The sequence below is a fragment of the Solanum lycopersicum genome, chromosome 12 (genome assembly GCF_036512215.1).
Source record: "Solanum lycopersicum chromosome 12, SLM_r2.1".
Taxonomy (NCBI): domain Eukaryota; kingdom Viridiplantae; phylum Streptophyta; class Magnoliopsida; order Solanales; family Solanaceae; genus Solanum; species Solanum lycopersicum.
The window spans coordinates 6,723,239-6,748,972 of record NC_090811.1 but is presented as its reverse complement, the minus strand read 5'-3'; the positions used below and the strand labels follow the sequence as shown (position 1 = coordinate 6,748,972).

The 25,734-nt window shown below is 38.0% G+C and overlaps 2 long non-coding RNA genes across 2 annotated transcripts in view; one reads left to right on the top strand and one right to left on the bottom strand.

Moving 5' to 3' along the window:
* The window catches only part of LOC138340710 (uncharacterized), a 48,202-nt gene extending 24,350 nt beyond the window's left edge, over nucleotides 1-23,852 (bottom strand). Inside the window, exons 1-2 of the long non-coding RNA XR_011213447.1 lie at nucleotides 23,786-23,852; nucleotides 19,919-20,056 (exon numbers count right to left, since the gene is read on the bottom strand). This is a non-coding gene — a long non-coding RNA (uncharacterized lncRNA). The remainder of the gene's footprint in view (nucleotides 1-19,918; nucleotides 20,057-23,785) is intronic.
* Nucleotides 1,307-4,419, top strand: LOC138340718 (uncharacterized). The gene is made up of 3 exons (XR_011213460.1): nucleotides 1,307-1,361; nucleotides 2,662-2,731; nucleotides 3,818-4,419. It is a non-coding gene; the product is annotated as an uncharacterized lncRNA (long non-coding RNA).
* Nucleotides 23,853-25,734: the final 1,882 nt, after the last annotated feature.

Below are 25,734 nucleotides of genomic sequence, written 5' to 3'. Positions count from 1 at the left end.
GATATGAAGTCCTTATTTTATATTCAATCTTTTGAATTGAGTATGTGGACTATTTTTTGTGTGAGCGCACTTGTTTCATGATAGATAGGTGATGTTATTAACTTTCTTTGATGAGAGTAGGAAAGCAAACATAAATTTTATTTGTTCAAAGTCCTTCTTGAAGTTAGGAGGTTAGAGGTTTCTTGTTTACTTGGATGTCTTGCATAATGATTGACAAGTCTACTTGATATCTTAATGGGTATATGACCTAGTCATTTGTATTAATCAAAGTGATGACATTGCTAGTGATCGTCCTCCACTTCACTCTTCTATATAGTAGTAACTAGATATCAAGTGTCTGCGCTAGCGCAGATAGAACGTATGTTAATTTTTTTTCTTTCAATTTATGTGACACAAATGAAATGTGAAAAAATGGAATAATTTTTATGTGTTTTTTTTTAAAAAATAACTTATTAATTTATGTACCTTTTGTGTCATTTTCGAATAATATATGTTACTACATCTATTTTATTTTATGTGATACAAGTGATTTTCGGAAAGACAACAAATTTCTGATATGATTCTCACTGGTGACACCCAATTTTGGATCTCCACCATAAAAATTAATCATTTCGAGCGTCTTCTATTTCAAACGATTTAAAATAACTTGCTTTATAAAATTTAAGAAAAAAAGTTAAGCTTGCAAGTTATTTTAAAATAAGTTGTCACTTTTTATAATTTGAAGTAAAATATATGTTTTAGGTAATTTTTTACATAATTAGTGTATTTTATAAACATTTCAAAAAGTCATCTCGAAAAGATTTTAATTTTAGTAAGTATTTTATTAAATTAGTTTAGTTCAAATTATGGTTATACATTTGAATCACTTGTTTACAGTTAAGTTAGTTATTTTATTTTGTTAAGATTAAGAAGCTCATTAATTAATTTATATTAATACGTCTTATTTAATTTTTAGCCGAATCATCAACTAAACCAATTTGACTAAATAGTTAACTCTAAGTGGCTACAATTAAAATTTGTATGGTTATTTTCTTAACAACTTCAACTCATTTAATGTAACAACTCTTTTGATCGTTTTGAGTACTAGAGCTTTTCATTTCATAAATATGTTTTTTGATAGATTTTAAATGGGTGTTTTGGACTATTCATAATGATAATTATGAAATTAGTGGGGTAGTTTTAATAATTTACTTAGATGGTGGTTAAAGAAAATAACATTAAAATTAATAGTTAACCACCTTTATTATATTTATTAATAATAAATAAGGAGGGTTTATTAATTTTGAGTCATTAGATAAAAAGAAAATAAAAGGGAGTTCGGGCGATTGTGCATAAGCCGCACAGGAGGAACGATCAATCAGGTATGAATTCAATTTGGGGAATTTCGTTTTAGGTAAAGATCACATGTTGTGGATTTATAATTAAGAGAGTATTTCATGTTGGATTCTGTTAAACATAGGTTATTAAATTTGCAGGTTATTAAATTTGGTGGGTTTAATTGCATGTAATAATGGTGTAATGATTGACCGAAGAAAAACAATCAATTGGAAGGTTTTCAATTCTTGTACATAATTATTGATTGGAAAATTGAGGCTAAGTATCATGAGCAGTAAGAGATTAAGGTGGGGTAATAAACTTTGATATTTATATGATGAAATTGGGAATATTTGCATATGGGTGTTTTAAATTATATTATATTTTGTTTTGGTTTTCCCTAGTAGAAGTTAGTGAACATAGATGTAACCTTAAATTTCCATTTCTTTCTATAGTTATTTCGTTGTGAGTCCCTTTAAAGTATTGAGTAAAGTAATAAAATATTAGGTGTATCGGGTTATTTAAATGCCACTAAAGTTATGCTTATTGGCGGAATTAATACTTATCCTTAGGTTTAAATTTTAGAAAAGAAGATTATAAGTTAGATGTGTTCTTGGGTTTAGGATGCACATAAAATAACGTAAGTGTTTATGGACTCGTTAACTTATAAATTATGCATATATACTTGATAGATTGGAAAGATTCAGAGGCATTGAGGAAAGAAAAAGTGTTGGAGAAGTAACTTGCTTGACTTTAGTTCTTCGGTAGAGGTAGTTTATCGTTTATTTCTATTTGATAGATAAACTCTAAATAGTGATTGACATGTATTGAGTGATATTGTAAAGTCTTCTACGTACTTGATTGTCTGGTTCTATGTTTTAATTGTGTGGTTTGTGGTTGGCCTAAAATTATGAGACTGTTGAATTTCTAATCTTGAACCCTCTCTATTAAAATGACGCCTTGAATAAGGAAGGCTTGATGAAATAAAATAACGAGATAATTGGATCGGAGAGTCACGTTCCGACACGGTATTATTGGATCGAAGTGTCACATTCTGACACGGTATTACGGGATCGGAGTGTCACGTTCCGACACAATGACATTAAAGGCAAGGAATCTTGAAGTAACTTAATATACTTGATATTGTGATTGATGGTGTACCTATTATGGTGTTGTTATCAATGGTTCTTGTGTTTGTTGTTTGCCACCTGTTAAGTATTGTAGTTGATTTTATATTATTATTCAATATATATTGATTTGTATTTTCAGTTGACCGATGATACCTACTCCATATGTGTTCCTTGTACTGACCCCTACTTGTATTTTCTTCTCTGTTCTTTTGTGGAGTGCGGCAAGTGTACCATCGACTTCGACTCACCCTCAGCTCTAGCCAGTCTCCAGCACATTAGAGTTCAGGGTGAGCTATTAATTCTAGCTCGTGCTGAATTCTCTCATTCACATTTTGATGTCTTTGAATTTCGGACATGGATCATCTTTTAGATTTTTTTGGTTTCTTAAACACTCTTAGACTTGGTAATTTATAAATAGATGTCCTTGACGTGATGACTATCTGATTTTGGGATAATAAGTATTAAACCTTAGAAACTTATTTAAATTGGTTGCTTAGTATCTTTTGGTGCTTTCGCATAATTTATATTTTTTATAGTTGAACTATTGGTATATGTTGGGGTTTAGATGTGTTGGTTCGCCCAAGTAAGAAGGTAAGTATGAGTGTCACTCACGAATCATTTTGGGTCCTGACAAATTTGGTATCAGAGCGTTAGGTTCGTTGGTCTCATCACACAAGAACAAGTCTAGTGGAGTCTTAAGGAACGATGTGGGGACACCTTTACTTTTTATCGAGAGGCTATAGGACTGTAGGAAAACTCCATTCTTTCTTTCTTTCGTGCTATTACTCGGATCCAATTAGTATCTAGGTGATACAAATTGTTATGTGACATTCTCACTCTATTTCATTCCTCCATCCAACACTTAAAAAAAGATGTTATGTGCCCAAAGCATTAAATAAAATATTAAGAAAAGGTTTGGAAAACTCTCTGAGGCCTTTAGGTCTAGCTAGTAGCACGTTCTCTAAATTTATATCAAGGGTCATCACCCCACACTTAAGCTCAAACATGCTCCTTTTAGTTTTTCTTTGTTGGGTACTCAGACTTCCCCTAATCTGCAAAAACAAGATAAAGAAAGTGATACTAATAAAATAAAATAAAATAAAAAGTAATAATAAAATTAAAAAAAGGTACACTACTAATTGGGTTGCCTCCCAATAAGCGCTTAATTTAACGTGCGGCACGACACTATAAAATTTACTATTTTTCTTTCCACTTTGAAGATATGAATTTCACCCCCAATTTTGAATAAATTTTTTTTATTACGCTCTGATATACCGTGGTTTCACGGTATAATTAATACTTTTTCCTTAAGTTTAGTGTGTCCGAAAGTCTTTTTGTGCTAGTTTTTATATGAGTTTCTCTTTGTTTTGCAGGAAATCTGTCCAGAGTTGAATGCAGAGATTTTGAGTGAAGAAATGCAGAAGAGACCACCTACAGAGCTTATGACGGTCCGTCGTGCTTGTGACGGTCCGTAGATGGTAGCATAGTGCAGCCGCTGAAGGAAGATGGGGAAGTCTGACCAAGTGTGGGATTACGAAGCTTGTGACGGTCCGTCGTGGCTCTGTTTGTCCGTCCTGCAGATTCGTCGTGAAGATCAGAGAAGTGATCCCAGTACCCAGATTCCAAGAGTTGAAGTGTTTTGGAACGAGACCCTCGACGGACCGTTGTGCCTATGATGGTTCGTCATACTTGCCGTCGAGGGGAATGAAGATAGCAGCAGAAGAAATTGCACAAGTATGGGACGACGGAGTCCATGACGGTCCATCGCGTGGTCCGTCGACCCTGCCGCGTTTTGGCAGATTTCTAGCAATTAGAATCCTTGTTTAATTAGGTTTTTGTTTTTTTATAAATAGTTCGAAAAACCTCGTTTTTGAGGTTAGACTCTATGAGATTAGACATCATATTTTTAGGCTTTGTGTGTTAGTGTTGGATTTTGAGATTCTTGCAAGTGATTTTTTGGATATTAATCAAGCAAACTTTGGATTTTATTCTTTCTTATTGAAGTAAGTACATGAATTCGTATTTAATATATTTGAATATTGTGTTTATGGCCATGAGTAACTAAACTCAATAACTAGGGTTGTGGGAACCATAGGCAAATAATGAGATAAAACCTAACTAAAATAACAATTCTAGATTAGTGTCTTGCATGTATTAATAATTCTGTCGTTTAGAAGCCTTTTTAACGGATGACCAACGTTAGAACTCGCCTTAGTGCTACTTGCCGGGCCAAGGAGGTAGATAATAGGAAAAGAATTATTAAAATAGATTTAGTGTATACTATCTAATAGGCTCGTATTGATTAGTACGAGGTAATAACTTAGTTAAATATCGAATACGATGCTTAATATGAGGTAAGGATAAGGGTTAGGATAGCAACACACATAGCCGGACTAAGGTGCGGAGTGAGATTTTCTAGATGCCGGACCAAGGATTTAAAAATACATAACTTATCACTTTGCATGCAAGATACTAGGAAAAAATTGTTATAGTTAGAGTTATCAAGTTATGAACCTGTGGGGAACACGTAAACCCTAGTTACTTTGATTAATTGATTAAAACCCAATATTAATAGTTGTCAAGTGTCCCTTTCAAGTTCGTTATTTATTTTCACTTATTTAGAGATAGAAACCCCCCTTTTTATGTTTTTACTTTCCAAGGAAGTCATTGACCAAACAATAGTAATAATAGGTTGAAGTTAAGTCTAGACTATTTTCCTCGTGGGAACGATCCCAACCTCATTAGTTGGGTTATTTACTTGACACGACCACTTTACTTCTTATTCGAGAAGTAAGTTTGAGCGTATCAAATTTTGGCGCCGCTGCCGGGGATTTTAGCTTTTAGATTAACTTGAACTTATTACTATATTTTAGTTGATATTTTTTTGATTTTACTTTGTTTTATTGTTTTTGATTTCTTTTCAGAACTATCCTCCTTGTATGCCAAATACACGGAGAGGAACAGAACCATTGTTTCCCTACGATCGTGAGTTAGAGCGTACACTACGCAATATGAATCGAACTTGGGAATAAATGATGAGGATCCAAACCAGAACATCCCAGCTCCGGTTGATGTTCATGGTCATATGTTACCCGATGCTCCGGGTGAACATCAACAGAGGGGACAAAATCCTGTTCCACAGCCCCAAGCATACTACAGAGGGTATGATAACATAGCAGACTCGGATGGGCCAGTTTTCTTGCCTCCTCTACCCACAGGCCACACTTTTGTGGTAACTAGTAGCCTGATGCAAATGCTCACTGCCAGAGTTTTGTTTTCAGGGCTACCTTCTGAGGATCCACATGCCCATATAACTAAGGTAAGGGCAGTGTGTAAAAGTTGTGTGGGGAGACCTGGTTTTGATCTAGATGTAATAGGTCTCAGAGTGTTTCCTCTCTCACTGACAGGAAAGGCTGCTATATGGTACACTGAGTTCCCATACAACTCAATCTTTACTTGGAACCAATTAAGAGATGTCTTCTTAGCACGCTACTATCCGGTCTCCAAGAAACTAAACCATAAAGACAGAGTGAACAACTTTGTGGCACTACCAGGAGAGTCAGTTAGAAGTTCTTGGGATAGATTCACCTCATTCTTGAGAAGTGTTCCAAATCACCGTATAGATGATGAGTCACTGAAGGAATACTTCTATCGGGGACAGGATGACTACAACAAAGCGATGTTGGACACTATAGCAGGTTGATCTTATGGAGAATGCCCTTATACTGAGATTGCTGAAAAATTAGAGAAAATCTCTCGAAATAACAAAGCTTGGAGTGCTACGAAGTCCGATACATGAAGAAACACCTTTGCAGTGCAGTCCACTCACAACCAAGCCACAGATGAGATTCGTGAAGAAATGGATCAGATGAGAACTGATCTTGGGTTGGTACTAAAACATGTCACTGGGGGTGCTAAAAAGATAAATGCAGTCAACTACTTGGCTAAACCACCACCTCTAAACGATGAGTGTTATTATGAGGAGGATTCCTATGTAGTAAATGAACAGATGGGGGGTTTCCGACCAAGTGCCCAAGGCTCTAATCAGGAGAATTGGCGCCAAGGTCAAGGGAAGTAAGGTCGGAACTATGGTAACTACAATCGTGTGGGTCATTATGTCCGAGATGGAAACTACAATCGTCACAATAACTTCAACAGGGGTAACTATGGTAATAGAAACGACAGGAATGGACCCTATGTTCCTCCTCAAAATTGTGAATTTACTCCTAGGGATGGTGGAGGTAGTATGTCGCGAGTTGAGGATATTTTGCATAAAATGATGATGAGGTTCGATGCTAGTGATGAGCACAATAAAGAGTTGAGGAATGATTTAGCGGGTATTGGGCAAAAAGTTGATACACATGCAATATCGATTAAGAAACTTGAGTTACAATTGGCCCAATTATCTGCAACTGTGAACACACGGCAACCAGGCACTCTTCCTAGCAAACACTGTCCAAAATTCGAAAAATGATGGACATTGTATGGCAATTACTACTCGCGGTGGCAAGCAAACCATTGACCCACCTATGCCATCTAATGAGAATAAGGTGACAAAAGATACTGATAAAGTGGTAAATGTTGATGCTGAGTTAGTGGATAACATTGCAAAAGATGCTGAAGTGCCTAAAAAGGTAACTCCTATGCCTAGGCCACCACCCCCATTTCCTCAAAGATTATTGAAAAAGACCGAGGATGGCAAATATCGACGTTTTATAAAAATGTTGAAGCAACTTTCTATCAATGTCCCTTTGGTAGAAGCTTTAGAACAAATGCCCGGTTACGCCAAGTTTATGAAAGATTTGGTCACAAAGAAAAGATCGGTTACTTTTGAGGATGATGATAGAATGCAACATTGTAGTGCTATTGCTACAAGATCTCTGGTCCAAAAGAAAGAAGATCCGGGTGCGTTCACTATTCCTTGTACAATTGGGCTATTACGTTTTGCGAAAGCATTATGTGATCTGGGGGGCAAGCATAAATCTCATGCCCCTCTCGATTTACAAGAAATTGGGTTTGGGTGACCCAAAGCCCACTATGATGCGGCTACTGATGGCTGATCGAACAGTAAAATGGCCCATAGGGATACTTCATGATGTGCTAGTAAAAGTGGAGTCATTCATCTTTCCGGCTGATTTTGTTATTCTTGATTGTGAGGTTGATTTTGAAGTGCCTATTATCCTTGGGAAGCCATTCCTAGCTACGTGAACAGCCTTAGTAGATATGGAAAAAGGGGCAGATGAAATTTCGGTTGAACAATGAGGAAGTGACCTTTAATATTGGTAGGTCCATGAGGTAGAGTGGTGAGGTCCAATCGGCATCTGCTATATCCTACAACATGGGTGAGACATCTGAGACACAAATAGAAGAATGTCAAGGTGTCGAAGCATTAGCGGCAGTGATAATGAACTTTGATAGCGATTGCATTGAAGAGTATGAGTCATTAGTCTTGGCTCTTGACCGAGGTGATGTTCGGTTTAAACCGAAGAAATTTGAGCTTGATATGAAAATCGCGAGTCCCCACCCGCGAAACCATCGATAGAGGAGGCTCCAAAAGTGGAATTAAAAGCTCTCCCACCTCATCTTAGGTATGAATTCTTAGGAAATGGTGACACTTTGCCGTTAATCATTGCATCAGACCTGTATGAACAACAAGTTCAGACTTTGGTGAAGGTACTAAAAAGGTTCAAAAGAGCTATTGGGTGGACCATTGCGGACATTATTGGGATCCCTCTTGGTATTTGCTCTCATAAAATCCAACTCATGCTAGATCATAAGCCGAGTATTGAGCACCAGAGACGCTTGAATATTCCTATGCAAGAGGTTGTGAAGAAGGAAATCATCAAGTGGTTTGATGCCGGAGTAATCTATCCAATCGCCGATAATAGTTGGGTATGACGGTTCAGTGTGTACCTAAGAAAGGGGGAATGACTGTGGTCCCCAATGAAAAGAATGAACTTGTTCCAATGAGACCGGTTACTGGATGGAGGGTGTGTATGGATTACCGTAAACTGAACTCATAGACTGAAAAAGACCATTTTCCTATGCCCTTCATGGATCAGATGTTGGATAGACTTGCCGGAAAAAGGTGGTATTGTTTTCTTGATGGGTATTCGGGGTATAATCAGATTTCTATTGCACCAGAAGATCAAGAGAAAACCACTTTCACTTGTCCATATGGGACCTTTGCGTTGAGAAGAATGTCGTTTGGGTTGTGCAATGCACCCGCAACCTTTCAGAGATGTATGATGTCAATATTTTCTGACATGGTGGAGGATACTATAGAAGTTTTTATGGATGATTTTTCTGTGGTTGGTGATTCATTCGAGCGGTGTTTGACCAATTTATCTGAGGTTCTTAAGAGATGTGAAGAGTACAATTTAGTACTAAGCTGGGAAAAGTATCATTTCATGGTGAAAGAGGGTATTGTGTTGGGTCATCGCATTCCAGAAAAGGGCATAGAGGTTGATCGAGCTAAAGTTGAGGTAATAGAGAGACTTCCCCCACCGATCTCTGTGAAAGGTGTGAGAAGCTTTCTTGGGCATGCAGGTTTTTACCGGAGATTCATCAAAGACTTTTCAAAGATTGCACACCCATTGTGCAAATTACTGGAGAAAGAATGTAAATTTTGTTTTGATGAATCATGTCTTAAAGCATTCGGTGAGCTAAAATAAAAGTTAGTGTCTGCGCCTATCATTATTTCTCTGGATTGGAACAGTCCATTTGAGGTAATGTGCAATGCTAGTAGGGTGGCTCTTGGTGTAGTATTGGGACAGAGAAAAAACAATATCCTTCACCCCATTTACTATGTTAGTAAAGCCCTAAATGAAGCTCAGAAGAACTACACAGTGACTGAGCAAGAACTCCTTGCAGTAGTCTTTGCTTTGGAGAAATTTCGCTCGTATTTGCTAGGTACTAGAGTTATAGTGCATACTGACCATTCAGCATTGAGATATTTGATGGCGAAGAAGGATGCGAAACCTAGGCTGATTAGTTGGGTATTACTGCTGCAAGAATTTGAATTTGAAGTGCTGGATAGAAAAGGAACTGAAAATCAAGTTACTGATCACTTGTCTCGTCTAGAGGATGAACCTATGAGAGAGTTAGGGGATTAGACTGACATTGATGATACTTTCCCTGATGAACATGTATTGGTTTCTTCACGAGACTTGATTCCATGGTTCGCAGATTTTGCGAACTATCTGGCTAGTGATATTGTTCCATCAGACTTGTCCTTTCATCAAAGGAAAAAATTCATGTACGATGTGAAGAAGTTCTTTTGGGATGAACCATACTTGTATAGGAGTTGTGCCGACGGGCTTATTCGGCGTTGTGTTTTAGAATGTGAAATGTTGAGTGTGTTGGAGGCATGCCATTCATCACCCGTTAGCAGACATCACAGAGGTATCCGAACTGCTCATAAGATATTACAATGTAGTTATTATTGGCCAACTCTTCATCAAGATGCTCATGGGTTTGCTAAAGCATGTAACAAATGTCAACGAGATGGTGGTATTTCAAGAAAGCAAGAGCTCCCTCTAAACCCCATTCTTGTGATTGAGTTATTTGATGTTTGGGGTATTGACTTTATAGTCCCTTTCGTGAGTTCTCATGGAATGAAGTACATTCTAGTAGCAGTTAATTATATATCTAAATGGGTCGAAGCCATAGCCCACGCAAACAATGAAGGGAAGAGTGTCACTGCATTCTTGAAAAAGAAAATATTCTCTTCTTTTGGCACCCCAAGGGCCATTATTAGTGATGGGGGCTCCCACTTCTGCAACAGATTGTTCAAGGGGTTATTGGAGAAATACGGGGTTCGCCATAATGTGGCCACTCCTTACCACCCTCAAACTAGTGGGCAAGTTGAAGTGTCGAATCGGGAAATAAAATAGATATTGTCAAAAACAGTGAATGCTAGTAGAACAGATTGGTCAAGGAGGCTTGATGATGCTCTTTGGGCCTACCGGACAGCATATAAGACTCCCATAGGTATGTCTCCATACCAACTTATATATGGGAAAGCTTGTCATCTTTCGGTTGAGTTAGAGCATAAAGCCATGTGGGCTATGAAGAAGTTAAAAATGGATTGAAGCTAAGCTGCAGAGCAACGGTTAAATGGGTTGAATGAACTCGATGAATTTCGCCTAAAAGCATATGAGAGCTCAGCACTATACAAAGAAAAGACGAAGAAGTACCATGACAACAAAATTGAAAAGCGAGAATTTATGGTTGGAGATTTGGTGCTTTTATTCAATTTCAGGTTGCGCTTGTTTCCGGGCAAGCTCAAGTCCAAATGGACTGGTCCTTACTTGGTTACCCAACTATTCCCTCATGGAGCAGTTGAGTTGGAAACTAAGGAGGGTGTGCGTTTCAAGGTGAATGGACAGCGCATAAAAATCTATTTCGGGCATGCTGAATCGGCAAATGAAGTGATAGAGGCATACCATCTTGATGAAGTCTGAGTAATCGAGTGTCCCCAGTCATGCCGTGACATTAAATCAGGCGCTTGTTAGGAGGCAACCCAATACTTATCGTCTTTTTAGTAATGGTAGCATTTTTTTTATTAATGGGTTTTAAATTTGCAGGCACATCACCAGAAAATTCTGCAGAAAATTACTCTGCAGCAGTCACTGACGGACACATCAACGGATTGTTGCGCCTGCGACGGACCGTAGTATTCATCCGTCGTACCAGATACATTTTTCTGTTGTTTTAAAACTAGGGCACACACGACTGAACCAACAACGGGCCGTCACAACTGCGACGGACCGTCGTCGGGGAACCGTCGCGTGATTAATGACGTATACTCGACCTAACCCGGCTGGACCTTTTTCCAAAATCAGACCCTTTAAACTCCCCACCCCTCCATATTTCACCCCATTATTTTCTTATTTCTCCCATTACTCTCTCTTTTCAACTTCCCCATTCCCTCCCACCAATCGTTGCCCTCTCACAATTCTCCAAAGCCCTAAAGTGTTATCTACTAGTGGAAACTGCTGCTGTGAGTGTCTACCTTGCCACCGAGTCCTTTTGCATCTGTTTTTCTCCATTTCTACGGTATGTGTCTCTAATTTGTACTCATTTATCTTGCATTTTTGTTACTAGTTAGTATTAAGCTTAGTTCCTCATAGTATTTTGTTTACTTTATACGATTCTGCCTGAGCTAGGTTACAAATGTTCAAAATTACCATGTTTACCACCATAGATATAGGTGCTTTTGCATTGCTAGTTTCCTAGGTAGTTGGGTTAGACACATGTACGTCCAAAACACTACAAGTTTGATGTGGGTTCATCGGGGTTGCTTACGGTACCTTTAGTCTGTCACTGTCATTCAGAACGAGACCCCAATGACAGACCGTCGTAGCCACGACGGACCGTCGTACGGTCCGTTGCACAAGCCCTAGCACCCCTGTCCTACCGGACACATGTGACAGATCGTTGTCCTCGCGACGGTCCATCCTACACAACCGTCATGCTAGACAGAGACTCTGTTTCTAAGGGTTTCTCATTTTTTTCCAAGTGTTCCCCAACTGACACATGTGACGGACCGTTGTCTTCATATTGGTCCGTCCTCCACAACCGTTCTTGTTGTCAGAGACCCTGTTTCTAAGGGTCTCTCATTTTTTCCAAGTATCCTTCAACGGACACATGTGACAGACCGTCGTACCCACGACGGTCCGTCCTGCAGGACCGTCATAACGGTTAGAGACTCCTCTCCTAAGGGTCTCCATATTTTTTCCCAAGTGTCCTACGACGGACATCTACAATGGACCATCGTAACTGTGACGGTCCATCCTGCACACACCGTCATGCTAGTCAGAGACTCTCCTTCAAGGTTCTCTATTTATACAGAGTCTAAGTACAACACGACGGACCTCACGATGGTCCGTCATAGTCACGACGAGCCGTCACCAGGCCCGTCATGTGTCACTGTTTCTACAGCAATTACATATTATTTTCACTATTTTATTTCATATGGTTTCGCTTGTGTTGTTTGCCACTACTCGTACTAATACTGATCCTTTGCAGGTGCTATCTACAATGGAACCCAAGATAGACCGAACCTATGCACGTGGGCGATCAAAGTCTATTGCCCCGTCTACACGCTTGATCATTAGCTCTGATGATGAGAGGGACCCTGAGTATGTGCCCCCAGGCACTTCCACACATTCCCTTGCTGCACGTGCTCCCAGAGCCACACCCAAGACGGTGGCGTCTGGCGTAGTCACTGCCTCCCAGTCTGATGAGGAGCGCACACTGACCGGCACACCCTCTGGGTCAGCCACAAATGAGGAAGGAGCGTCTGGCTCCTTAGGAGTGTCATGGTCCGAGGAAGCTTCTGGCTCTGCTGAGGTTCTCGCACCAGCCACTACTGCAGCGTCGACCTCGTCTGATGAGGCTGACAGTTAAGACTCTACATCCGGTGCACCAGCTCAGGTCCCCACCCCAGCCTCTGACCATCCAAATCGGTGGTGTGTCAACGGCCAGTTTCAAGTTTACTCTGACGCCAAGTTCCTGACTGATAAAGGAGTAATGACTCGAACACTCACCTTGGAGCGGCGGGTACTTACAGGAAGTCTCCCAATGATGTTGGAGATCCACAACCTCTTCACCAGGCATCGCTTAAAGAGGACAACACGTCCGTTGGGACGATACAGCGAGGAAATGGTCCGAGTTCTATGCATCCTATGTAGCAACTCTCCGATCACAGATTGATAGGCTCGCTACTCCCGTTAAACAGGCCCCATAGGAGCAGGTTCGAGTCCGGGGCATGCAGGTTGACATTTTCCTGCCAACCATCCGCCGGTTTCTATACGGCGAGAGTGCAGATGCTACTCAGACCCCTATCACTGTTGAGTTTGACTACCGCTGGAAGATAGTAATGGATGGACAGTTCTTTCGCGAGCCAGCACTGAGAGAGACCACCAAGAGGTGGATGCCCTGCACCTGTCACTAGATGGAGAGGGTGCCGATTGGGTCACACAACCGAAGGGGGCCATCAAGAAGGCCAACCTCACGTTCATAGTAAAGTTTTTCTGGCTGCTCGTCCGTCACTGCCTTTTCCCCACAGCTGCTGATAACATCGTTACCTGGGATCGAGCAGTTTTGATGGCGGCAATGATAGAAGGATTCGAGGTGGACTTCGCATGGCTTCTCCAGGCATTCATGCACGAGAGGGCATTCAAGGTCACTACTAGCTACCCCTTCCCGTGTATGATCTTTGCCCTTTGCAGGTCCGTAGGTGTGCCCCTATGGCACGTAGATCAGCTTAAGACCCCGCAAGGCACTGTAGACGTCGGCCTCATCATAGACGAGGCCAATGAGTTGGCTCCACGCAGAGGGCCCTGTCCAGAGCTGCCCCCACTTGCTGATGATCTTGCGGATACGGTAGCCCAGGCCCGCACAGCTACACAGGCATCCACTGACACTACCCCGGTCGAGTCTATCCCGGGTAGTAGCACAACCCCGAGCTTCTCTTGCACAGCCCCTCTACCGGCACTGGTCCCGCTTGATAGGGTCCAAAAACTAGAGGCACAAATGGCCACTCTTCAGCATCATATCCAGCCGTGGATGCAGAAGTTGATTGCTGAGTCTGAAGAGCGTCTAGAGAAGAAAATGCAGCAGTTTACAGAGCGGAAGATTGCTGAGGTTAACCAGTGCCTGGACGCCTTTGAGTTGAGAGTGTTAGCCCGACCAGCCCTTCCGGTGGATGTGTTGACTCTTCAGGCTGCAGCCGACAGTCTTCGTGCAGACATCGACACGATCCTAGAGGCGAGGGTGCCAGAGTCTGTCGAGCCTGCTGAGGACTCTGTATTGGCGGCTCTGTTTGCTACTTTAGAAATTCCACCACCTCCCCCTCGAGAGAGTGCCAAGAGGCGTAGGGGTCGAGCAGAGGATGAGGCGCGAGCAAGGAAGAAGGAGCACTGAGAGATGGTGGCTGCGAGGAGAGACTCACTTGCTGAGGAGGAGGCACACCAGATCAGAGCATCACAGTTAGCGGCTAGGGCGTCTAGCTCCCGCACTGTAGAGATAGCAGAAGTCACTACTGATGGTGCGGATGTTGCTAAGGAAACCACTGAGGGTGTCCAGATTGTAGAGGACGTGGGTTCCGGGGAACCGGACCCACCAGCTTGCTAATCGACGGCGCTTTGCCCCACAGGTTTGCTTCACCTACCACTCTAATATCTAGATTTTTTTATGAATTGGGGACAATTTCATGCTTTATTGTTGGGGGTGGGGTAAATGGAAAGTGAGTCTTAGGGTGATGTCTGAGTAGCCCAACTCACTATCCTCTTTTGGGGTTTTCTTGCCTATGTTCTTTTTCCCCAAAAGACTAATTACTTTTTCTGTTGAACCGGCATGTTTATATCTTTTGTACATAGTTTAACTCTAAAGCATGATGGCTAAAATGATATCCTAATAGAACTGGAAAATGTTGCATGACTAGGCATAGTAACTGATAATTGTGTGGCTCTAAGCATGAAATAGAGTTACACCATTGCATTACCCTAAGTCTTCAATTCGAACTAGGTGTCTGATAATATGGTATAGTGATGAGATGTCAAGTGAGTGTGAGGAAATCTTAATAGTCCACTATTGGTACTGAGCTAGAACTTGTCTGGTTAGTTCTGTTAAAAGTAAGCCGTAACAGACCATTAGGAAAAGATCATAGACCCTTATTCAAGATAGCCCATTTCTAGCCTAATTAAAGAAACCAAATGAAAGTTATCCTTCTTTGATCCAAATAATCTGAGCTTAAAATTAGACCTTTCTTTTTCACCCTTACTGATCTTTTCTGGGAACAATATGTTGGCCCTGGTCCCTGCTTGGACATGTGCACCTCAGCTTATGCCAAAAGCATAAGTTGAGGGTGGCTAATGAATAAACAACCTTCGTTATGGCCCTGACCCAACTTTGGGTATTGTGTACCTTGACTCATGGCAAAGCCATGAGTTGAGGGTGGCTGTTTTGAGGAATGCTCTGGAAAGTGGGGTTGAAAGAACAAAGAGAGAGAAAGAACAAAAGTAAAGTGACTCAAGAACTCGTTGAAAGAAAAGTAAAGAAAAAGAGAAATATACAAAAAGAAAAGAAAAGAAAAGAAAAGAGTCACTTACACAAATTAAGAAAGAAGGGAAAATAGCAAGGTGAAAGAATAAGAGAAACTGGGCGAGATAAAGTGATAGAAAGTGGAAGGTTTAGCCGATATGTCAAGGAGGGAAAAAAGTCACTAAATTATACCTAAATATACCCTACCTGACTCTGAGCCTATGTTACAAGCTAAGAAAGTCCTATTGTGATCCTAAAGGTTGTATAGCAAACTTAAGGCAGTGAAAATAAGGGCAAGCTTATGGCAATAGGTATGAATGAGTGTGACTTTGTTCTGAGAGCGAGTGTTGAAAAGTAATCCTTATACTCAAACTGAAATCATTGTGTGAAAAATGAGGATTTTATTTTGAAGTGAGGACACTAGTTGCAATACCGGAATTGTTAGCACCTCGGTGACAAATTGAAGAGGATAGATGTTAGTGCATGGTGAGTCTGTGTCATGTTATAATCCCACAAAATTCAAGCATAATAGTGATAACATGCATAGATTTGATGAGATTAATCGGGATTGATAGCCAAATGATTGCAAAGGATAAAACATGGATACTATTGTACAAAGATTGTGTAGTGAGTCATAGTGCGTCGCTTGAGGACAAACAACGAATTTAAGTTGAGGGTGTTCATATACCGTGGTTTCACGGTATAATTAATACTTTTTCCTTAAGTTTAGTGTGTCCGAAAGTCTTTTTGTGCTAGTTTTTATATGAGTTTCTCTTTGTTTTGCACGAAATCTGTCAAAAGTTGAATGCGGAGATTTTGAGCGAAGAAATACAGAAGAGACCACCTACGGAGCTTATGACGGTCCGTCGTGCTTGTGACGGTCCGTAGGTGGCAGCGTAGTGCAGCTGCTGAAGGAAGATGGGGAAGTCTGACCAAGTGTGGGATTACGAAGCTTGTGACAGTCCGTCGTGGCTCTGACGGTCCGTCCTGCAGGTTCGTCGTGAAGATCAGAGAACTGATCCTAGTACCCAGATTTCAAGAGTTGAAGTTTTTTGGAACGAGACCCTCGACGAACCGTTGTGCCTATGACGGTTTGTCATACTTGCCGTCGAGGGGAATGAAGATAGCAGCAGAAGAAATTGCACAAGTATGGGACGACGGAGTCCATGACGGTCCGTCGTGACCATGACGGTCCGTCGCGTGGTCCGTCGACCCAGCCGCATTTTGGCAGATTTCTAACAATTAGAATCATTGTTTAATTAGGTTTTTGTTTTTTTATAAATAGTTCGAAAAACCTCGTTTTTGAGGTTAGAATCTATGAGATTAGACATCATATTTTTAGACTTTGTGTGTTAGTGTTGGATTTTGAGATTCTTGCAAGTGATTTTTTTGGATATTTATGAAGCAAACTTTGGATTCTATTTCTTTCTCATTGAAGTAAGTACATGAATTCGTATTTAATATATTTGAATATTGTGTTTATGGCTATGAGTAACTAAACTCCATAACTAGGGTTGTGGGAACCATAGGCAAATAATGAGATAAAACCTAACTAAAATAACAATTCTAGATTAGTGTCTTGCATGTATTAATATTTCTTTCGTTTAGAAGTCTTTTTAACGGATGACCAACATTAGAACTCGCCTTAGTGCTACTTGTCGGACCAAGGAGGTAGATAATAGGAAAAGAATTATTAACATAGATTTAGTGTATACTATCTAATAGGCTCGTATTGATTGGTACGAGGTAATAACTTAGTCAAATACCGAATACGATGCTTAATATGAGGTAAGGATAAGGGTTAGGATAGCAACACACGTAGCCGGACTAAGGTGCGGAGTTAGATTTTCTAGATGCCGGACCAAGGATTTAGAAATACATAACTTATCACTTTGCATGCAAGATACTAGGAAAGAATTGTTATAGTTGGAGTTATCAAGTTATGAACCTGTGGGGAACACGTAAACCCTAGTTACTTTGATTAATTAATTAAAACCCAACATTAAAAGCTGTCAAGTGTCTCTTTCAAGTTCGTTATTTATTTTCACTTATTTAGAGATAGAAACCCCCCTTTTTATGTTTTTAATTTCTAAGGAAGTCATTGACCAAACAATAGTAATAATAGGTTGAAGTTAAGTCTAGACTATTTTTCTCGTGGGAACGATCTCAACCTCACTAGTTGGGTTATTTACTTGACACGACCACTTTACTTCTTATTCGAGAAGTAAGTTTGAGCGTATCACGCTCAATGGGTGGTGTTACAATATGAAAGGTACCAAACAACAGACATCACACTATGCACTTCTTGAATCCTAAGTGAGGAATGTAATTTTTCAATGTTGGAACAATAAATTCAAGAATATAGAAACAATTTTTCATCTCCATACACTATTCTATAAGCTCAGTTGACTCGATGATAATAATAAAATTTAATAATAAACAAAATACAAAAAAAAACTACAAGTTAAAATAAACACTAAAGACAATTTCTAAGTTATATTACCCGACAGCGGCGCCAAAATTTGATAACGTTCAAAATATACTTCTTTAAAAGAAATATAAACGATCGTATGCAATATATTTACCCAACTATTATTCGGGGTCGATCCCACAGAGAATATGGAAGAATATTATCAATAGCAAATATTTAACTTAATAGTCGTTCAATAAAAATGGGGGATTTTAAAGTGAAATAAAAATAAAAGAAATAAAAATAGCTTTGAACTAAGTATTTATTTATATCGAAATTAATAAAAATAACTAGGAATGTGTTACCCATAAGCTTATAATGCAGTAATCCTACTAATAGCAATTCATCTTAATGTTATGCATGCAAATTGATAAGTTACGTATCTCTAAATCCTTAGTCCGGCATCTAGAGAATTTCACCCCTACCTTGGTCCTGCTAAGTGTATATAATTTACTAACCCTTACCTTTACTTCATATTAAGCATCACAACCGATGTATGACTAAGTTATTACTTCGCATCAATCGACACTAACCTATTAGATAGTATCCCACTTAATCTATGTTGATAATTCTTTTCTTATTAACTACCTCTTTGGTCCGGCAAGTAGCAAAAAGGAGAGTTCTAACACGTGCACTCGTTAAAAAGACTTTTAAGCGAAAGAATTATCAATACATGCAATAACCTATTTGAGAATTGCTTAATTACTATTCATACTTTCTTAATCGTTTATGGTTCCCAAAAACCTAGTTGTGGAGCTTAGCTAATCATCATCTCAAAAACACAATCAAAAGTTATTAAAATGAATATGCTTGTGTTAATAAAAAAAAGTTAAGAACAATAGCTAAACTATCTCTTTATTAATCATGAATACAAATAAATAATGAAGGAGAAGAAAGAATAAACCACAATTTTTCGCCCTCCACGGCGGCTCTTACAAAGCTCCAACGATAAAAGAAAGTTTATATTATGTCATATATCTGGGTTCTTGGCCACCCCTAAATAATAATTTAAATGTCCTATTTATAGATAAAGAAAACACTAAATAAAATAATTGAGTCCAAGCAAATTAGAAAATCAAAATCGAAAAGGAATTGATTTCCGTAAATTATTTATGTACCTCGAATATGTTGTTGCCTCCGCTTCCAAATTAAGAGCCCTTTCAATGATTGACACGTGGCAACAAAACTTTCAATCAATTTGATTTGAGCCAGCTTTCCATATATATATATATATATATATATATATATTATTCACTTTAATGGCTGCTTGATTTCCTTCTTCAACCTTTCATCTTTAATTCGTTTTAGCTTCAAACTTCTTCATTTTCTCATCAAATTAATTATACAAATAAAATACACAATTTTGGCACAATCCATAAAATTTATGCTCAAAACGGACAACTATAAATAATAAATATGAGGTAAATAAATAATAAAAATGTGTATTTTAACCTCACATCAATGTTATAATGACCCTCACAGTCCATTGCTTGGTTTTTATTTAGCTTACTATTTTTCCCTTCTCATTGCTTCTATAAGGTATTATGTCTTATTGAGGTGGGTGGTTCTCTGCTTGAGGTTTAAGGGAGAGTTTTTTGTATGTTTTTTCACATTTGGGATTTTTGAGTTGAAAGGGTTGAGTTCGATCAATATTCTTAATGAAATGGATGGGATTTTTATTAGAGTCATTAGCTCTCAAAGTATTAGTTTTGTCTACTAGGACCTCTTTTTTATGTCTTGTGATTGTTGGTTTGGTTTGGGAAGTTTGCTTGTTTGCTTGTTTTTAGTGGTTTTAGTTGTTGTGTTGGCTTTGATCAACATTTTTTATAGAAAACCTACATAGTTTGTTTTGTTCATTATGTTGAGGCCAAAGTGTAATTTCTGATTGGGAAACATATTCGTTTGTGTCCGCAGAATTCTAAAATGAATCTTAAACGACCAGTCGAAGACTTACAAAAATTTGAGATCTACTTCTTCTGCTCTTGCGGAGCTTGTCTTGCTTTCGTAGCTCTGCTTTGATCATGCAGAGAGTCACCACACCGGCAAAGTCTGCTGATCTAATCCTCCTCCCACTTAGTTGAGATTGATCACACTTCAATAAAAAAAACTTTTAGCGGAATTAAATATCGACAATTAATAATACTAAAATCTTTACCAACATTAATTAAGTGTCATTAGGACCAATGTCACTAAAGACATTAGGGACACATACAAAGAGTGTTAATTGTCTCTTAAAATATGTTTTCAAGATATAAGATAGATTTTCTCAAAATGGTGGTATCTCACCATAACTTTTTATGTACATAACCACAAATAAATGAAATCCATGGGTTTTGATAAGCCCAGATAATGCATAAAAAAATAAAACAATAGTATAACTAGAATAACATGTGTACTTAGTTGGCTGGTGTGATGAGTTGTTCTATTTTCTTCATTATTTGTAATGTTTTTTCAACATGAGGTTCCATGGTTACAGGTGGAGTAGGTGGTAGGGACAAAGAAGAAGGAGGAGGAGGAGGAGCAAAAAAACAAGAAAAAGAAGGAAAAGGAGGAGGAGGAGGAGGAGGAAGAGGAGAACAAGAAAAAGGAGAAGGAGAAGAGGAATAAGAAGAAATAGGAGGGGGTGCAGGAGAAGAAGATAGGTAGGGGGAGGAGAAGGAGAAAGAGAAATATAAGAAGAAGTATTCTAATGGTGGTGTTGGATTTAGTGAGATATTGCAAAGTATATGTCTAAGTACTTGAATTATCAGTAGGTGAAGTATGAGCACTTAAGATTAGGTCATTTGATTCAAAGGCTATCCTTTCTCGAATGAAGGTGGGAGTGGATAGATATGGATTTCATGGTTGGATTGCCCTAAAGTTTTCGTACATTTGATGATATTTGGGTCATTTTTGATAGGTTGACCAGGTCTTCTCACTTTTTACGATCAATATAGACTTTATACTTTTCTTAGAGGTTGAGAGGTTGCATTCAGGAGATTGTATCAATTTGCAAGGGGTTCCAATATCTATCATTTAAGATCATGTTACTTAATTAACTTCATATTTTCGGAGGTTGATTCACAGAATTGGATACCTTGGTTGACCTTAGCACAAGCTGCAAACAAATATTCTCTCTAAAAAGGACTATTTAGGTTGTGGAAGATTTTTTTTCATAACTCTCGTTCTTTATCCGAGTCATTTCATGAGAAACAAGTTTCATAGCTCTACAATACCTTTAGAACTTTTTTTATGCAGTTTCTTCATCGTTGTTCTTGTTATCATACTTTTCAAGAAATAAGTTTGTTTTCTTTATATGCACTTGAAATCTCTCTTCTTGGGTTTTCTTATTATTGGATGTCTTTCTCTATTCAAGGGGAAGGTTGAGCACATTCCACATATTCAAGCTGACATTACTTTAACTAATGAGGGATCAGGTTTCTTTATTTTACTGCATCTTTGTTCTATACATGGTCAAGTACTTGTTTTAAGAGCAAATGATGCAAAGATGATTTCATGTGAGGAATATGTGTATCTTGGTAGAAGCTTTCTTGGTTTAAGACTTTGAGTTGTTTAAATCCTTTTACATCACAATGTTTTTGTACAGAAATCTTTTTTGATGATTTTGTGTCAGCTTCTTCGATATTTAAAAACTCCTTACCATACTTTCTTGTTTCCAATTGAGTTGATATAGGTTCCTCTTACTTCATATCATGTGCATATTTAATGTAAGACATAATATATAAACATGACTCTTAACTTGACTTCAGCGATAACTATGTCATTTAACTTTAAGTGTGTACAAGTACACACTTATACTTTAATAAAATTGAATAAGTAGACACACGTATCGTCAAGAAATAATACATGTAGAACACCACATAGGCCAAAAAATTATCATATGTAGAGTGTCATGTTAAGACTATTTCAGGTGTTAATATGGTTTTCCCAGACTAGTAATTTTAGACCCTATTTCCTCTAGCATGTGTGTATTCATGCTTGGCACATTTCACTATGAGGGAGTCAAATACTGGGTCACATGATTGTCACGACCTAAAACAAGTCGTGGGTGACATACACACTTAACCCCCTAGGTGGGAGAACCAACGAATTTAACCCCAACTTACAAACTACAAGCATAATGCGGATGCTTAAAAACTTACTAAATATCTTTTTCCAAAACCTGAAAGTCATCACAACAAGAACATCTAATCTCCAATTACTAAGTCTAAGAGTATCAAAGACACCAAAATAAATGAAATAAAGTAATTCGTGTCCTAAAACTAAGGACATCAACTAATGACTGAGAGAATCCAACCCAAGCTTGAATGAATAGCTCACCCTTGAACCTGATATGCCGAGACTTGATAGAGCTAAGGGCGATTCAAATTGGTCGGTACACTTGCTGCACTCCATATAAGGAAAACAAAGAAAAATACAAGTAGGGGCCAGTACGAGTTGGCCAACCCAAAATATTAACTAATATACAAAGAATAATAGTATAAAATCAACTATAGTACTTAATAGGTGAGAAGCAACAAACAACATGAACAAGTGACAATTGAAGCAAATACGTATTCAATCACAATATCAAGCACACACGAGGACTCATGCCTCCACACCACATTTGTTGGAAAATGGGTTCCTTGAGATTGAGTACATTAAATTAATTCAATATCCTTTTCCTTTAATGTTACTGTGTCAGAATGTGATACTCCGATCCAAGAATACCGTGTCAGAACGTGACACTCCAATCCAAGAATACCGTGTCGTAATGTGACACTCCGTTCCAAGAATACCGTATCAGAACGTGACACTCCGATCCAAGAATACCGTTAATTTATCCTTTATTATCACCACTTTCAATTCATTGTTATATTATTTCATCAAACCTTCATTATTCAAGGCATCTCTTTGATAAAGAGGGTCCAACGGTCTCAGAATTTCAGACCAACTACAAACCATACCACCAAGTCACACAATCAAACAGTCAAGTACGTAGAGAACTTCACAATATCACTCAATGCATATCAATCACTATTAAAAGTTTACTATCAAATAATATAAACCATAACCTACCTCCACCGAAGAACCGAAATCAAGCAGGCTAGTTCCTCAATGTCTTTCCTTTTATCATTGCCTCAGAATGTTTATCTAACAAGTAGGCATAATTTATAAGTTAACAATTCTATAGGTACCAATATCACTATAATCACTTTCCCATGTTTTGTCAACCAATATGTTAACTCTAAGATTTCCCAAGTTGCAAGCCTAGGGTTAAGTCTTAATCCTCTAATTATCATAGCTTTGATGCTGTTCGAATTATATGATACACTTAATAATTAATTACCTATCTCAATGAGTTAAAGCTTAAATTATGATATAATATTATAATAAAATTTCCAGCATGTAAACTATATTAGTGAATTATTAGTGTCAATCCACAAGTAAATAAAACTGCAGAATCTAAGACCATCCTACATTCTTACACATTATAATCATACATTACCCACGACCGCTCTTCTACCATATGTTTTTAAGAACCTACCTTTTCAATTGTTTTCTAACAAAAAAAAAGTACCATAATGTGTATTGCATATTATAGCAACAATTACGCAGGAAAAAAAAACAAACGAAAAGGGACTTATATGCAGAAACTTTTCCAACTGACAATTCATTCTCTTTGTCCCTCCTTAGCTCAATAATTATTATTATCCTTATTACTAATCATTGACACCATTAATTTCCTATACAAAGATTCCACTAATTTAATAACATACAATTAAAATCATAATGATATAGAAATAGTATGATGCCATTTAACAGAGCACAATTCTCTTACCTGAATGCATTCGGCGGTCCTCGCTCCTAATCTTCCTTACCAGGTAAGTATTCTAACCTAATTTATTATCCCTAAATTATTAATGAATAAAAATTTGCTCAACTTTATTACTTTTATTCCCTCTATGGGATTGACCCATTTATAATCAACTTAAAATTAATTATTTAATACGTACCCATCAACTAAATAAATTACTTTATAATTATTCGTTAACTAAATAATCATAGTTACACGAATAGTCTAAGATACTTATTTAGAATTCATTGAAAGAGTCATTTATGAAATAAAAAGATCTATTACTCAAAACGATCAAATGGATTGTTACAATGACAACCTGGTACCCTCCCCCCTCCTCTACAAGTATCACATCCCACTAGTATATGTGTTGATCGTTGATTGCATACTTTCTCTGTATTTTATCTTTACTTAGTTTTATCCACACATTATTAATAAATAAATGTATTTTATCTTAGATATTGTTCTCTTAGATAATAATTCGTACTACCAAAAATGCATAATTTATGGTGGTTAACGTGTATGAGTATTTAGAAGTCTCATTTATAATTCATTTTGTGACAATTTATTTTGATCCGACATTATGAAAATTTATGGTGATTTTATTAAGGAGGTTACATTTTATTTTGATCCAACGTTATAAAAAAATTATGCTGATTTTATTAAAGAGGTTACAAAATCGCCACAATTTAATATTGTTTTTGGCGATTATCGAACTCCAAAAATTTATCAAATTCGTTATTTATATATATAATATTATACATTCGATTTTGAAAGTTAATTTCATCATATATCCACACCCTTCTCCTACTTCATTTTGAATTTCTTTTTTTACTTTGTAGATGAAATTTCACTTCAACACTTTATGTCACGATCAAAAAATGGACGTGATGACACTCGTCTTATCCCACCAAGACAAGTCAGCCTAAAACTCAAGCATTACAATAAAGTGCGAAAATAAAATATAAGTAACTTAATAAAAAAACTCAAAACCTGGTAATCACGTGTACAAGCCTCTAAAATATTACAATTGATTCAAAAGAAAACTTAAGTCTCAAATGAACTTGTTTCTAGAATAGAACAAGATCATAATTAAGGAGAAGCAAGTCTGCTGAGATGGAAACAGCTACCTCACAAATCTCCAAGAAGCCTCGAAAAAGAAGAGAATGACAAGTACAACAAAAATTCAGGCTCATAACCTACAATTTTTTTTTTGTAGAAGTAAGGGGTGAGTACCAAACCACACGGTACTCAGCAAGTAAACCTCTAAACACAAGCTAAGGGGATGAAATACAAGTACTCCTACCACCCCCAACCGAACCTCCACAACTCAACTTGCATTAAAATCAAGCCAACCTAACAGCTCACAGTTTACATAGCACGTAGCTCAATAACAACACTTAGACAAATTACATATCCTCAACAACAACACTTTAACAAATTATATATCCTCAACAACAATATTTCAACAAATTACATATCCGAAATAACAAGCTCAATATAGATCAATCACAAGTTCCGCAGAAAGGCAATCAGAAGATCAACAAAGCACAATATCAAGTTCACTAATGATAAGTATGTGCAATGCAATGGAATGCAATGTCAAGTATAATGATGCATGTCTGACCTAGTGATACCCACCCGCTGTCTCTCTGTCTGGGACCCATGGGGGACATATCTGTTCATGCATCTGTCGCGGCGCACGACACGACCCTCGATATAGTAACCATCGCGGCACGCGATACGTCCCTCGAAATATAGTATCCATCACGACGCCCGATACGTCCCTCGAAATGGTTCATCCTCTTTAAATTCTCATTCTTTCACAATGCACATAACACTTTTTACAACCATGTCTCAAAATAATGCAAATGACATGTTCATACAAATAAAGAAGATATCACCATTTTCATAACACTGCACAATTCACAAAA